The 15655-nt window shown below is 37.1% G+C and overlaps 1 protein-coding gene across 5 annotated transcripts in view; it reads right to left on the bottom strand.

The window, feature by feature from the left end:
- The window catches only part of MINDY3 (MINDY lysine 48 deubiquitinase 3), a 102188-nt gene that overhangs the window by 27824 nt on the left and 58709 nt on the right, over positions 1–15655 (bottom strand). The gene's annotated exons all lie outside the window — the stretch shown is intronic.

Below are 15655 nucleotides of genomic sequence, written 5' to 3'. Positions count from 1 at the left end.
CTTCACAAACCTTTACTACACATATTTAAACTGTTAGGAAATTCTTACTACTTAACTGACATAAATCCAAACTCTAGGCTCCAGAAGTTTTCCTGTATTCACAGCTTTAATTTCAGGCTTTGTCTAATTTTGTTCAAACCTCATCAGAGAGCAAGTTCTCAAGTATCCCTATTTACCATCTTGAATCATTTTAAAGATGTTGTAGGTTACAAATAATACAAATTAAAATGCTATTCCTCTGTAAGAATAAATTTTTACTAAAAGTGTAATAATTAGCCAAAACTGGTTTGGCTCAGTAGTAGAGCATCAGTCTGCAGACTGAAAGGTCCCAGGTTCGATTCCGGTCAGGGGCATGTACGTTGGTTGCGAGCACAACCCCAGTAGGGGGTGTGCAAGAGGCAGCTGGTCGATTCTCTCTCATCGACATTTCTAGCTCTCTATCTCTCTCCCTTCCTCTCTGTAAAAAATCAACAAAATATATATTTTTAAAAAGTAGTAATAAACTTTTGTACTAATCAGCCCACCTTTACCTCAGAGATGAAGGAACAAACTATAAGAATCTATTAGAGTAGTTCTCACCCAGGAGACTATGTGCCTGAGCACCCATAATATCATGTTCAGCTTACATGGGATTATAAATTAAGTGGAAATGGGGAACAAAACAAGGCAATCTATGCAAGCTCTTATACATTTTTTATGTATTAAAAGATAAAGTATATTTTACAACATAATAAGATTTAGTCATGTGTATTTATTTTTCATTTGCCATCCCTTAATAGCAACTTTTAGGGTTTCCTTTTCCTGCATTTTCAATATTATTTTGTACAAAATAGTAAGTCAAGTGACATGTTTTCATTGAACTAACTTCCAATGTCTTTCTGATTTTATGATCCAGTCCTTTATTGCTGGACACTTGTACTGTGTCTAATCTTTTGTTATTATAAACAATACTGCACCAAATAAACTTGAACATGTAATTTCATACACGTGCTTGCATTTGTAGGACAAAGCATCAGAGTAAGCTTGCTAAGTTAAAGGAAGAGTTCATTTATAATTGTGGTAAATATTGCCAGATTCTTGAGTTGTTTATTCATTTAACCTATTTTGAATAATATTTCTTTTTTAAAATATATATTTTATTGATTTTAGAGAGGAAAGGAGAGATAGAAACATCAATGATGAGAGAGAATCACTGATCGGCTGCGTCCTGCATGCCCCTGACTGGGGATCAAGCCCACAACCCAGGGATGGGCCCTTTACAGGAATTGAACCCAGGACCCTTTTGTCTGCAGGCTGATGCTCTATCTGCTGAGACAAACCAGCTAGGGCCGAACAATATTCCTTAAAACTCTTTCCTTTTTCTGATATATGAGGAACATAACCTTAACTCTATAATTAACTTTATAACAAAGCTAGTATTACAGCATCAGCTCTCAGCTTTAGGGAGCAATTAGTAATATTGGGATTATCATTACCGTTATTAGAGGCCTGGTGCACAAAATCCATGCACTGGGGAAGAGGAGGTATTCCTCAGCCCAGTATGCATCCTCTCCAATCTGGAACCCCTCAGAGGATGTCCAATTGCCAGTTTAGGCCCAATCCATAAACCTACAGTCGGAAATCCCCCTCACAATCCGGGACTGCTAGATCCCAACCGCTCACCTGCATGCCAGCCTGATCACCCCCTAACCCACATGTGTCAAACACAAGGCCCGCGGGCCAAATCTGTCCCGCCAGGCCTTGCAATGTGGCCCGCACCGCGCTGTCATCACTGCACTCCGCTGCATTTCCATCACAATGACAGTTTATGACTGTTCAGTAAACCATTCGGCCCGCGATTTAGGCTGGATTTTAGATTTTGGCCCCTTCTCTGATTGAGTTCGACACCCCTACATTCCCGTGCCACCCTGATCGTCACCTAACTGTTCCCCTGCCAGCCTGATCACCTCTAACTGCCCTTCCCTGCTGGCCCAGTAACCCCCAATTGCCCTGCCCTGCCAAACCAGTAATCTCCAACTGCCCTCCCCTGAAGGCCTGATCCTCCCAAATGCCCTCCCTGCAGGCCTGGTCCCCCAAAATGCCTTCCCCTGAAGGCCTGCTTGCCCCTAACTGCCCTCTCCTACAGGCCTGGTCCTCTCCTCAACTGCCCTCCCCTGCTGGCCTGATCACCCCAGCTACCCTCCTCTGCCAGTCATCTTGTGGCAGCCATCTTGTGTGAGGTCATGAGGGTCAATTTGCATATTACCTCTATATTATATAGGATTATTTAATATCTTTTATCTCTTCCCAACCTTAATTGCAAATTTTCTACATTTATTCCACTATAAGCTTTAGGTCCCTTAACTATTTCCATTGCTACTTCTTTCTTTTTTCAATTTTTCTCTTTAAAAGACTCGTAATTTGTGGATGAACACTGTAACTGAAATTCTGGCTGTGGAGAAGGTATACAGCTGTGCATGAGATTTTATGCAAAAGGGAATGTAGAGGGATACAAGATGAGCCTACAATCATTCATTCTTTTCATCATCTATTGCATTTCAGCCTTCCTTTGTTACCAGTGAGTGATAAGGAAAAGACTGAAATGAGTTTTCAAACATCACTTTTGAATTTTTAAAATATTACTTAATACTATTATCTAAAGGGAAAAGGAATATTGTTTTTCTTGGCCAATAAAAGTGAAAAATCTTTTTGAGAAAAGAGGTAGCAGAGAATATAATTGAAATGTTATTCTTGTAGAGTGAAATCATAAGAAATTATTAATGTTTATAAAGTTAGGTGAATAAGGAAGATTCCAGTTTTAGCAACACAAAAAAGGTTTATATCAAATGTACCAGCATTAAAGATTTCAGAAAATGGAGGACAAAAAAAAATTTAAGTCAACTACCTAATGCCTTGTCTCTAGGTTCCAAGTAGTACAAATTAAAAATATAATATGCTAAATGTAGAAAGGAATTAAAGTAGACTTAATGAGAAGTTCACCACATATCTCTTGCTCTGTTTATGAATATATAAAAATCTTAGGCTTTAGCAAACATGCTAGTATTCTTATTTGAATAGGCTATATATGCTGGACTGATACTTGAAACTTGGGCAAAACTGATGGACCATGGTTTAACAAATGCTCATTTAGAGCAGGGAGTGTGTGCACTTTTTTTTTTTCTGTAATTAGTGGCTTGATTTGGCCTGTGGTCCATGGTTTACTGACCCACAATTTAAACCATAAATTATATGTCTTCTCCAAATGCTCCAACAGTTATTAAACATAACCTTCTTTTGGATACATCTGGGGATAAAAAGATGTTTTAACGGGTTTTACAAAGAAGTATTTGGCTCTCATCTGAAGGAGAAAATTCTAACTAGAAGGAATAGAATTGCAAAAGGCAGGGAGATTTGCATATAGCATAGCATATGGAGGAACCGAAAGAGTTGAAGAGGATACTGAATTGAGTGATAAAAAGAGTAGTTAGGAAGAAAAATCAGCTTTAATGAAAGAATGAATTTTATTTTGAACATTCAGAGTCTGGAGGTGATGGTTAAACATCCAAGTAGAGCACATAGGGGTATTTTTTTTTTTTTCAATTACAGTTGACATTCAATGTTATTTTATATTAATTTCAGGTATACAGCTTAGTGGTTAGACATTTATAGAGTTATCTTAATGCCTGACATACGATGAAAATGTCATAATTTCCAGATGTATGCTTCTAATAGGCTAGAACTAGGATTTGTGCATTAGAAAAGATTAGGGTTGAGAGCCAACCAGTAAGATACTGAGATAAATGAAAGTAGATTATTTCAAAAACATCAGAATTGAATATTTCCAAACAATTTTTTTAGAAAACTTATTGGTTGAAGTTTAGAAGTTTGAAATAAATCAGTATGTGAGGAAACACAAAAAAATCTATATGTGAACTATTTAAACAGAAATTCATTTTTTCCTCCCAAAGTACAAAGTATTGGTCAGGTTCCACATCGTAAAACTACCCTATCTAATAAAAGAGTAATATGTAAATTGACCTTACCTCCACTACACCCACTAGCCATGCCTACCAGCCAATCAGGAGCCTGCAGGGGAGGGCAGTTAGGGGTGACCAGGCTTGCAGGGGAGGACAGTGAGGGACAATCAGACTGGCAGGGGAGCAGTTAGACATTAATCAGGCTGGCATGGGATCAGGCTGGCAGGCAGAAGCAGTTAGGTGCAATCAGGAAGGAAGGCAGGCAGGTAAGCAGTTGGGAGCCAGCAGTCCTGGATTGTGAGAGGGATCCCAGATTGGATAGGGTGAAGGCTAGGCTAAGGGACAAGTTTTGTGCACTGGTCCTCTAGTCAAATATAACTGTCATTACTAACAAAGTAAATTGTATATTAAATGATTAAAAAAAACACCTTGCTTTGCTCCTTTGGTCTTAGTGATATACTAATAGCTATTTACTAAACTCCTTAGAAATTAACTGTTCTTAATCTACTACTTACTTTAAGGTCTGTTTATATTACAGGGATGGAGGGAAGGGAAAAGAAAAATAAGTACAGCATTTCAAAGAAAAGATTACAGTGAATTCTAATAAACACATTCCAAAAGTTTTCATCCACATATCAACAGCAGTAGTCTTCAAAATTGATTATTGTGTAGCTTATTTTAGTACTTTAGATTACTATAGAAAATGATCTCTTAATTAAAGCTTATTTATTTATTTATTTATTTTAAAATATATTTTACTGATCTTGTACAGAGAGGAAGGGAGAGAGATAGAGAGTTAGAAACATCGATGAGAGAGAGTCATCGATCAGCTGCCTCTTGCACACCCCCTACTGGGGATATGCCCGCAACCAAGGTACATGCTCTTGACCAGAATCGAACCCGGGACCTTTCAGTCCCCAAGCCGACGCTCTATCCATTGAGCCAAACCGGTTTTGGCTAATTAAAGCTTATTTAAATGTTTGCAGATGAAATTTAAGAAGCTACAAAACCAACCATCTTCTATTCCCATTAAAGTGTTTAATATTGAACTTTTACTTTCTAATTCGATTTAAAATTACAAATTATAGCCCTAAATTTTACCAATTTATTTTACTTAAGCACATCTGAACAAGGTTCCTAGTTTAAAGATCTGTAGCAGAATGATCCATGTAGCAAATTTGGTGATAAATTAGTATTAAATGTTTCATATTTACATAGTATGATTGAACAACAAGTATAGAATTCCATTCAATTGAGAGAATCCTTTGCAATCTAAAGCAAAATATTTTAGTGAAAATATAACTGCTATTATTTTTCTCACTGCATATAAAATAATTTATAAAGGGTGAAATAAAATAAAATTTTCATGTATTAACTGTGTAAATGTGAAAAACAGTAAGAAGAGTATTCTATCCTTCTCATTTCCCACTTTCAAGGCTTAACACAGCGAGAATTTTTAGATTACATATTTTATATATTTCCACCATATAACTATCCACACACCCATAATGTTTTAAATACTGTCAAGCTTATCAGATGGTAGGGAATGATCCAGTCTATATATTTATGGTCACAATCTAATAGAAGAGAGAAAAAAATATGGTACTATATGCTTGTTTCCATGAATGTTAATAAAATTATCTTAAGAAAATTACCTTCTTAAAAAAAAAAAAAAAGTTAACCCCCCCACCCTAAAAACAAACAAACAAACAAAAAAACAAACCTGTTGGGCTATAAATAAAGATTCCAACTATGTAATCCAAGTTATCTAAGTCAGCAAGGATGCTTTTAGCATTTTCTATTTTTAATCACTAATTGCAGTACTTAGAAGAAATTTTCAATATGTATTGTATCTGAAACTCTTTTAGGTTCCTAACGAGAAAAATATCCTAACATAGGAGTCAAATATTTAAACACTTTTACTTAGCTTTTTAAACTCTGACTTATCACCAAAATTACTGTTATACTAAGTAGTTCTCCAAATTATTCAAATATAATCAGAAGCTTTTGTCGGGGGAATGCTAGAACAAACAATTTCAAATCAGTCAATTTACTGGTCAATAGGGATTGCTAGACAATACAGCTTTTAAAATTATCTAGCCTTGGCCAACTTTCCCAAATTGGCAAAGAGCTAGAGAAGAGAAGGGAAGGGGAAAAAACCCAAGCTGTAATGGGACTATCTAATTACCTATAGTCATGAAACAAATATCTCTTTTCCATGTAGCTCTCTCTATACTATCAGTATAATTATTCACTGTTCACCATAAACCTTTTAAAATGTGGAAATACTAGCTAACCTTCTAAACACCTATTGAAATACAAGCAAGGTTTGTATTCAGTTTGTTGGCTAGGTATAAGTAATTCACTACTGGGAAGGTTTTTAAAGTTTATTCATTATACTTTTCATCATTATCAAGAGCAATCTGCTGTCACGAGTAATCAAAAAACTTCTGAGAGCCTTATCTAACTTTAGGAATGATCACACATATATAAATTACATTTTGGCTTGCAGACATTTTATGTTGCTATTAGGAGCTCTTCCAAAAAAAATAAAGTTAACTGGTATATAATTTACCTTTAAGCATTACCGTATTTTCCGGCGTATAAGACGACCCCCTAATTTTACAGTTAAAACATAGGTTTAGGCCTCTGTTTGCTGTCTAAGACTACTCCCCACTTCAAAGAAAAGACTTACTTTTCCGTCAAGATCTGCAGGTAATTTTTGTGCAATTTTGGTCTTTTGCTCCCGATTTTCAATTGACTTTTTTCGTTTCAAAAGTTGTCTTATACGCCAGAAAATACGGGTAGGTAAAATTTTACTAAATCACTTTAATAAAGTTGTTTCATTTTGACTCTTTACTCACTAACTATACTTATAAAAGTAATTCGGGAACCATATAACCATATCAAACAGATGGTTTTAAACATTACCAAATGTTCTCAAGTATATCATGCTCTTCAGTGCCAATGTCAGACACAGAATTCAGTTAATGCCATCAATTCAAAGTAGGTAGGACAGTGTTTTTTTTCTTACTTTTCCATTATTTGCCAAATAATGTGCAAAAGTCCCAGGCTATCTCCACAACAGCCCATTGCTGTGTGCATCAATTTGTGTCCTATCAGCAGAGAAGTAAGGGTAAAGAATATAAAGCAAAGCCCTTCGAGGTTCTTTCTCCATAAAAACATAAACTCTAGATGTACAAGTGGAAATAAGGAAGTAGGTAGAAAAGCCTCCAACAAAACGATTTACCACAATCATTATAATTACTAAAACTAATGAATGGACTTCTTTTTCTTCCTACTACCATAGCTGTATAACTCACTTTAACAATCCTTCCAGCCTTTCTCAATTAATTTCCATCAGAGAATTCATCTCTAAGGCCTACAGCATCCACTTTACAATCCTTCCAGCCTTTGTAATGACTTCCCTATACATCTAGAATTACTTTCTGTGTTCTCTCCTTTATATGAAGAACTGGGCAGGGAAAAGCTATTAGCCTTTTAATGACTGTATTTCATTAAGAAAACAGTTTACAAAAACTATTACTCTCTGGGCATACAAACACATATAAACACGTTCAAGAAAAATATCTGACTTTTATTTTACTATTTGTTTATTTATTTATTTATTTGTATTGCTTTCAGAGAGGGAGAGAGAAATAGAAACATCGATGATGAGAGAGAATCATTAATCAGCTGCCTCCTACACACCCTGACTGAGGATCAAGTCCACAACCCAGGCATGTACACCGTCCACGAATCAAACCATGACCTTCTGGTTCATAGGTCCGCATTCAACCATTGAGCGATGCCAGCCAGGCTATCTGACTTTTTTTAATGTTAAAAGTTAGCATTATATAATCACTGGTATAAAAAGTCAACCTGATAGAAAATTCCTCCTTATTTCTAGTAAAGATGCTTTATATCATTTGAATTAATTTAAACTTTGTTAAATCACCTGAACACAAAGCAACCCATGGTGATAAATGGTATTATTGATCTAGATTCCTTGCACCTCCCTTCCTTGAAAGATTTATATATCACTGCTTGTTGCTATGGGGCCTGAAGTACCTCTCTGTGGGGCAAGGAGGAGTTTACTTCCTGGGTCCACTGATATCAGATTTGGCCCGGTAACTCCTTTTGGCCAGAGAAATGTAAGCAGCAGTGACATCATGCTAGCTCCTAGAAGTTTTAGTGCCATCTGTGATTTTTCCAGGTACCTTTTCCTTCCCCCTCTGCCATACATTCCTGTCAGAGGCTGCTCCTTCAGTCCAGGTCTTAGCATGAAAGCACATGGAGCACACCTGCAGCCAACATGTAAATTAAGAGAGAAATAAGCTTTGGTGCATGTGTTTGAAGAGGGGAGTTTGATGGAAGCCTCTGTGACCCAGTATAGGCACAAAGAGAGTGCACCGTTTGCAGAGAATTTAAATATAACTAAGCTGACTTTATCAAATTCTCTTTTAATCATCATCAGATGCAGGCAAATCTACACAACTTCCTCCTCCCTGGGGTAAACTGCTCTCATTGCCCCCTTCTTAAACAATACTATGTAAACTCCTGAAATTTTACCATTGTTATTCCGAAAGCTGTCAAAAAGAAATGAAACAATGTTCTGGCGGGAGCTTTATTTTGCTCTTTCACATGCATTATATCTGCTCTTCCTTTCCCTAGTTGGCCTACTTTTTCCTATTGCCTCTTCCCTCATGCTACTCACCAACATTGGTTTTAACAATACAAGCTGCATAAGAGGAAACTCCACATATGTGGACTTCACATGTTTCATATGAAAATGAATGCCTAAAAAATTTGAAATTGTACTAGCCTAGACAATACTAGTAATGTACATTTTATAGGTTTGGATTATTATTAATGGAAAGTGAGAAACCCTACCTCCCCACCCTCACAAGTCTTACAACCTTTTCCACTATTTTAAATAAGTTTTGTTTGTGGGGAAAAATAGTCACAGTATTCAAATTTCTAATATTCTTAAATTTTATAATAGCACTAGGAGCCCGTTGCAGGAAGATTCCTGCAAGCAGCCACAGTTGTCACACCACCACTGCTGCTGCCTGCTCCGCCCGCGCTTTCTCTCTGGCAGACACCTTGCTTTCGGCTTTTCCTCCCTCCTCCTTCTAAGCTGTCTTACAGTCTTCACCCTCCCTTCGTCAGTGTATGCAAATTAACTGCCATCTTTGTTGCATTCATTTAATTTTGCATACTCATTCTGATTGTGGGCATAGCAGAAGATACGATCAATTAGCATTTTTCTCTTTTATTAGTGTAGATTACAGGGAAGTTCTTACAGTTCATTAAGGTTTTCTACTTCTATGAATACGCTTCACATTCATACCTTGAATATCCATGTTTAGCTTTTCATATCAATATACACACACAAACACAGTATAGTGAAGATGGTTTGAGAATAAATGATTATTTTATCTGGTCCTATATTTGATCCCAACCTGTTTCCAACTTAATCTTCTAGCACAACCAATATGGTTTAGCCATACTGAATCAATTACTATTCTCCACATGTAGTATGAACTTTCACATTCCACATCTCTAGTCTTTTTACTTCATCTTTTTCCTAACCTAAACGTTATCATGTTCTTTAATTCAAGTATTATCTATCTCCTCTGTACCCACCTTTCCCTCCTCCAGTCTTTATTCCACCCTAACAAAATGACTTAATTTTTGTTTCCTAAGGGACAGAAGTAGTTAAAAGCTCAGGAGTCAGAAGATTTGAGCTTAAAGCCTGGACATAGTACTCACTAGTATATAAGTGGAGATGTTATTTTTCACTGGCACCAGACTATAAAATGTAGATGGAAATGGTATTTACCTCAGAGGGTGGCTTTCAGGACTAAATGAGGAATTCATGAAAAATATTTAGTGTCTGACACATAGAAAGCACTCAGTAAATGTAAGCAGTAAACTATTACAATGTATTATTAATCTCTGCATTTCAACAGTACCTAGCACAATGCCTAATGTTTACTATACTAAGTCCTGTGGAAAAACAGATGAACCGGGGAGTATCACTGATCACAAGATGGTAAGAAACTGGAAGAAAGAATAGGAGCAAGAAGGGAGAAAGAGAATCGGCAGTCATTACATGAAAAATGTCAAGGCTGGACCATGAGTGCTGAGCAGGTCTTTGATCAGCACATTCTGGGCTGAGGATAAAACATACAAAAACCATAAACTGTTAACACTTACTATCAAATATTAAGTATATTATGTGAGTCCTTTTGCCCTACAAATAGGGCAATCAACTCTATTTGCTACAATTATTTTTATCAATTATAGAAAGAGTACTAGAGGTGTGAACTTATCAATACTGATTCTAATTAAAACTCACAAACTTGACTCAAGACAGAACATCTTTAGGCCCTTCTATCAATGATATTTTACCTTGTTTACACAATTATTTGAGTTCTACTATAACAAAAAAATTATAAGAAACAAACTCAAAGGGAGAAACTACTTGCAGTAAGCAGGATGACATCACTGACATGATTGCGATAACTAAGAAAACTTATAAAAACCAGATACAGAAATAGGTGCCTGAGGGCATTCAAAATAGTAGAAAAGAGCAATTAATAAATGCAATTGATTTTCACTTTAAGGAGTCAAGAGTATACCACATACTGACGCTTTCTCATTATAATAACTAGAAATGAAAATAGTTTGTATTACCATGATAATCACTGGCATAATCCTAGATATCTAATGATGGTTTACTAAGCAGTTAGGAAACAACTTGTAGGTAAAAATTCACAAGTTTTTAATAATTCAATTACTGAAAATAGTTAGTCTGTGTAGACTTCTACCCAAACTTTACAAGTAGTTCAGGTAACGGGAGATTAACGGTAGGGTCCTTTGTCTGAAGTTGCTATTTTAGGTTTGAAGATAGGTTTTAAAAGGCACATGACAAATTTATGATTTAAGCTATAAAAACAAGTACTTTAGCTTCTTAAATTAATTTTTTGTAGTAGATAAGGCATGAAATCTAAACATATGAAGAAACTAAAACTTAGCTAACACAAATGACTAACATGCATTAATATATAGGAAAGCGCTATTATAAAATGCTCAACTGTGAATTTGTTTTCCAATTCATATGACTTTTACCTAATAAAAATAGAGGTGAATTTTCTTTATATCAAGTAAAACCTATAAAGCATCATTTCACTTCATTTCCTTAAAACTGTGCTTACTTTATTTAAAATGTATTCATGGTAAATTAGAAGTGTCTAATTTTTAAATGCCTAAAAAAAGATTTCTAACACTAGTAGTAGTCTTCCTAATGTTACACCAAAGAGCAATACAGAAAAGAACTCTATTCAGACTCCCAGTAATAGATACCACAGTAAGAACAGTCAGCTCACTAAGGAACAGTTAAATGTTTTGTTTCTCCTTCACTTTAAATTCTGTTTCTTTATATATTTTTGCATTTAAATAGTAATGTGTTCTCATGTGTTCTTACCTAAAAGGAAAATCTGCTTTATCATAGGAAAGGTCAAAGGTGACACTCCACACACTCTTATAAAGAGTTCTTTTATAATCATAAAAGAGAACAAAAAAGGATGTAAAACTCATCTACCCAACTTCAAAAGAAAGTCTGAACCAGATTACCAAGGAAATTAGTCACTGATCTTCTGAAGATGAAACTAGATGCAAGAGGTAGGTTCCAACTATTTTCATATTGGATCAGCCGCTGTCACCCCACACTGAGATTCAAAGGCATAATAAAAAAGGCAAATCTAGTTTGCCTACCACTTTATACATATAATTATGTTACTATTAATATCATGTTTATACTTTCAAAATCTAAAGTCCTCATCTTGAGTTTGCATAAAAAAATAATTTCATAATTCCAATTCAAAAGGAAATTACAAAAGTGATGCAAATAATTTATTCTTAAAATCGAAATGTAAAAAATGAAGACAAAAAAGGGAAGGCAATTCAAATCAGATAAATATAGGTTTTAGATTCTTTAAGCATTTTTGTCCCAAAATAATTTCTTTAACCTATGCAGTAGGTTTGCAAGTTTTTAACTAAATCTATCAAAAGCACCCTGGAACAATTTCTGAAGACACTGCCCATGCTCACAGGGCACTCTCCCTCCCAGTGTACAGATCTGAACTTTTATTCTGCCATAGCTCAGATGGCCTGCTTGAAAAATTTCCCGCCTACAATAGAAATAAAGCTCCCTTCTTTGAACAGGTTCATGTACCTACTGCTTTTTACCTCACCTATATCCTCTTTTTAAAGGTTTCTGTGAGATACCTGTGCTTGATGACTCTGACTTCCTATAAGGTCCCTGCAGTTAAATTCTGTGCCATTTCCCCTCAATAATAAATATAAAACTCCCATTTACACAGAATCCTATCCTATATAATAAAGAAGTAATATGAAATTGACCTTCACGCCCTCACAAGATGGCTGCCTATGACCAGGCCACAGAGGGGTTAGTGAGGGACAACCAAACGACTGAACAAGCAGGCTGTGTGGGATGACCAGGCCTCAGGGGGGTTAGTGAGGGACGACCAAACAACTGAACAAGCAGATTGTGCAGGGCGACCAGGCCAGCAGGGGAGCTGTGAGGGGTGATGAGGCCGGCAGAGGGGTAGTTAGGGTCAACCAGGCCAGCGGGGGGGGGGGGGGGGGGGGGGTTGCGGGGTAGGCGCAGTTTGCCGCGACCAGGCCAGCAGGGGGGACAGTTAGGGACAACCAGGCTGGCAGAGGGGGGCAGTTGGAGGTGACCAGGCTGGCAGGGGGAGAGGGGGCAGTAAGAGGCAACAAGGCGGTGTGACCAGGTACAGTTGAGGGCGATTAGGCTGGGGGGGGGGGGGGCAGTTAGGGACGACCAGGCAGGCAAGCAGGCAGGCAGGTGAGCAATTAGGAGCCAGCATTCCAGGACATCTCCTGAAGGGTCCCAGATTGGAGAGGGTGCAGGCTGGGCTGTGGGGTGACACCCGCCCCCCCCCAATGCATGAAATTTGTGTGCTGGACCACTAGTAACTTATAAAAATTTCTTTCAATCATAATTCCTAAGATACTTATGTCAAATAGTACAACATCAGTTTGGTTGTTTCACAGATACAGATGTTTGATGAGGAAAAAAAAATGATCACTTTGGCCTAGCGGGCTTGACTCAGTGGTTGAGTGTCAAGGTTTGATTTCTGGTCAGGGCACAGGCCCAGGTTGCAGGCTCAGTCCTCAGTGTGGGGCATGCAGGAGGCAGCCAATTAATGATTCTCTTTCATCATTGATATTTCTATTTCCCTCTCCCTTTCTCTCTCTAATCAATAAAAAAATATTTTTTTTAAAAAAAGATCAGTGTGAGAAAGAAAACTAAGATGATTTATAAAACATGGTAGTTGAACTTAAACACTTAAAGAAGGTAAAATACAGTTATAGATGACTGAAGTTTTACAATCTGTTCATAAAATTTTATTTTCAAATAAAACTGAATTGTAAAAAACCTCTTCTAATCCTACAAAATGTGTTCAGTGAGTTTTCATGGATCATGAAGAGGATTCCAATAAAATTAAAGTTAAGTCCTGAGCCTCTGGGCATTTCAAATATGAAAAAACTTTATTAAGTAAACTAGAAGCCCATTGCATGAAGATTCACGTAACTGGCTGCCGGCACCTGTTTTCCTCCAGCACCTGGGACCCAGGCCTTCGCTCCAGCCAGAGTCTTCGCTGACTCCAGCTGGAGTCAGCAGGCTTCTCATTCTGGCCAGAGTCTTCACTTCGCTCCGGCTGGAGTGCCACTCTGGTAGCTCCCTCCACCCCCAACCTCCTCCTCACAGCAGGCATTCTGCCCCACCTGGCCACTCCGCACCTGGAGCAACTGGGGTGCGGGACCAACACCATCTGTGTCCTGCTAATTGGCATATTCCCTCCTGATTTGCTGGTGTCATGGAGTCATGGTCAATATGCATATTTCTCTTTTATTAGTGTAGACACTTTGGCACCCAAATTTAAAATCATGAAGCTAACAACTCCTTTTAAAAAGTATAGTTACTTAGAGTCCTAAAACTTAACTGTTCATCTCAGAAGGAAAAATGAAAACAGATAGGTAAGAAGTTATTTCACTAAATAGAAATAATTTTCTTACTCACCATCAAACTATGAATAATGAATCTTAAACATTACAGAGTCTATAGGATGAATGCTTATTTACAAACTACAGGACTGGTGCACAAAATTCATAGAAGGGTAGGGTCCTTAGGCCTGGCCAGCGATCAGAGCCAATTGAGGCTTTTGGATTGCCAGCAAGAGCTTTCCTTCCTTCCTTCCGCACTGCCCCCAGCAGTCAGTGCACATCATAGCAAGTGGTCAAATTCCCACTCGGTCAAACTCCCGAGGGGACAATTTGCATATTAGCCTTTTATTATATAAGATACTCATTAAACTTTTTATTCATTAATCTGGAGAAAGAATCTGTATGTGAGAGTGCTTCAGTTGATTAGGTAGAAGAGGAAAAACTAGTTCTTCTGTTTTTACCTCCATATAGGAATATTACATGCATTAACTCTTATTTCTTGATCTACTGAATTCTTATGTTCTAGAACAAGTTACACATTAAGCTCCTTGTCCCCCTTATCAAATACAAACATAGTTATATCAAAATTTTTGTTAAAAATCTTTCCTCAGTGCTTTCTGAAATTTATTTGTTCAACAAAAATTTACTGAGGGATCGGGCCTAAACCAGCAGTCGGTCATCCCCCGAGGGGTCCCAGATTGCAGGGGTCCCAGGCTAGGCTGAGGGACACACCCCTCCCCCCCACCCGTGCGTGAATTTCGTGCCCCGGGCCTCTAGTAGGAAATAAGAATAAAGAGGAAATAGACAATCAGATGAGGTGAAGGAAGGACTAATAGATTATTCCAAAAACTCTGGCTTTAATTCTTAATAAAAGGAGAACTAATATCAGGTTTTGAGCAGAACAGTGACATAAAGTTTTGGGGTCATTTTAGTTGCTGAAATGAGAAAATACTATAGCCCCCAAAAGGGCAACGGCATGGTTATCAGTTAGAAACTATTGCAACAAGCTAGAAGGAGATTTCTCCAATTTGTCTTCTGATTCTTTCAGTAAATTTTAAGTTTCTCTTTTTTCTTAATTTTTTTTCCCTCATGACCTCTATAGTTTCATGGATATATTAACTTCTCTTAGGTGTTATTGTGTGTATATTTTTAAGTTTTCTTTTTATCCCTGCACTGTCCTATAATATCTACATTCTTCTGAGTTCATTTTACCCTATTTGTTCTGACTCTATTTTTCATGGAAGCATTCCTCAAATGTCTGGTGACCTTTGGTGTTCTGCTAATATTTGGAAAACTAAAAAGCACTATCTTTGTGAGAAGGACTTATAAACTTCACTGTAGGGATTATTTGGCTGAACTGTTCCTAAACTATAGTATCTCAATCTTTCCTCTTGACCTGGTCAGTGTGCCCCCCCAAAAAATAAAAAACGGGTATATTCTATAATAGCAAGGCTACTGAGTTCTTTCTGAAGCTTGAAGATCTAATCAGTAAAAACATAGGTCATGAGACCTCTCTAATTCTTATCTCTCCAATGCAATCTGTCACCAAATCCTGTCAGTTTAACAGAATAAATCTCTCAAATGTATGTGCTTCTATCCATCTTTACCATCATTACCATATTCTTTGCTTAACCCAA

The sequence above is a fragment of the Pipistrellus kuhlii genome, unplaced genomic scaffold, assembly GCF_014108245.1.
Source record: "Pipistrellus kuhlii isolate mPipKuh1 unplaced genomic scaffold, mPipKuh1.p scaffold_m20_p_1, whole genome shotgun sequence".
Taxonomy (NCBI): Eukaryota; Metazoa; Chordata; class Mammalia; order Chiroptera; family Vespertilionidae; genus Pipistrellus; species Pipistrellus kuhlii.
Note: the sequence above shows the minus strand (reverse complement) of the source record. Positions and strands in the feature narration are given on the sequence as shown.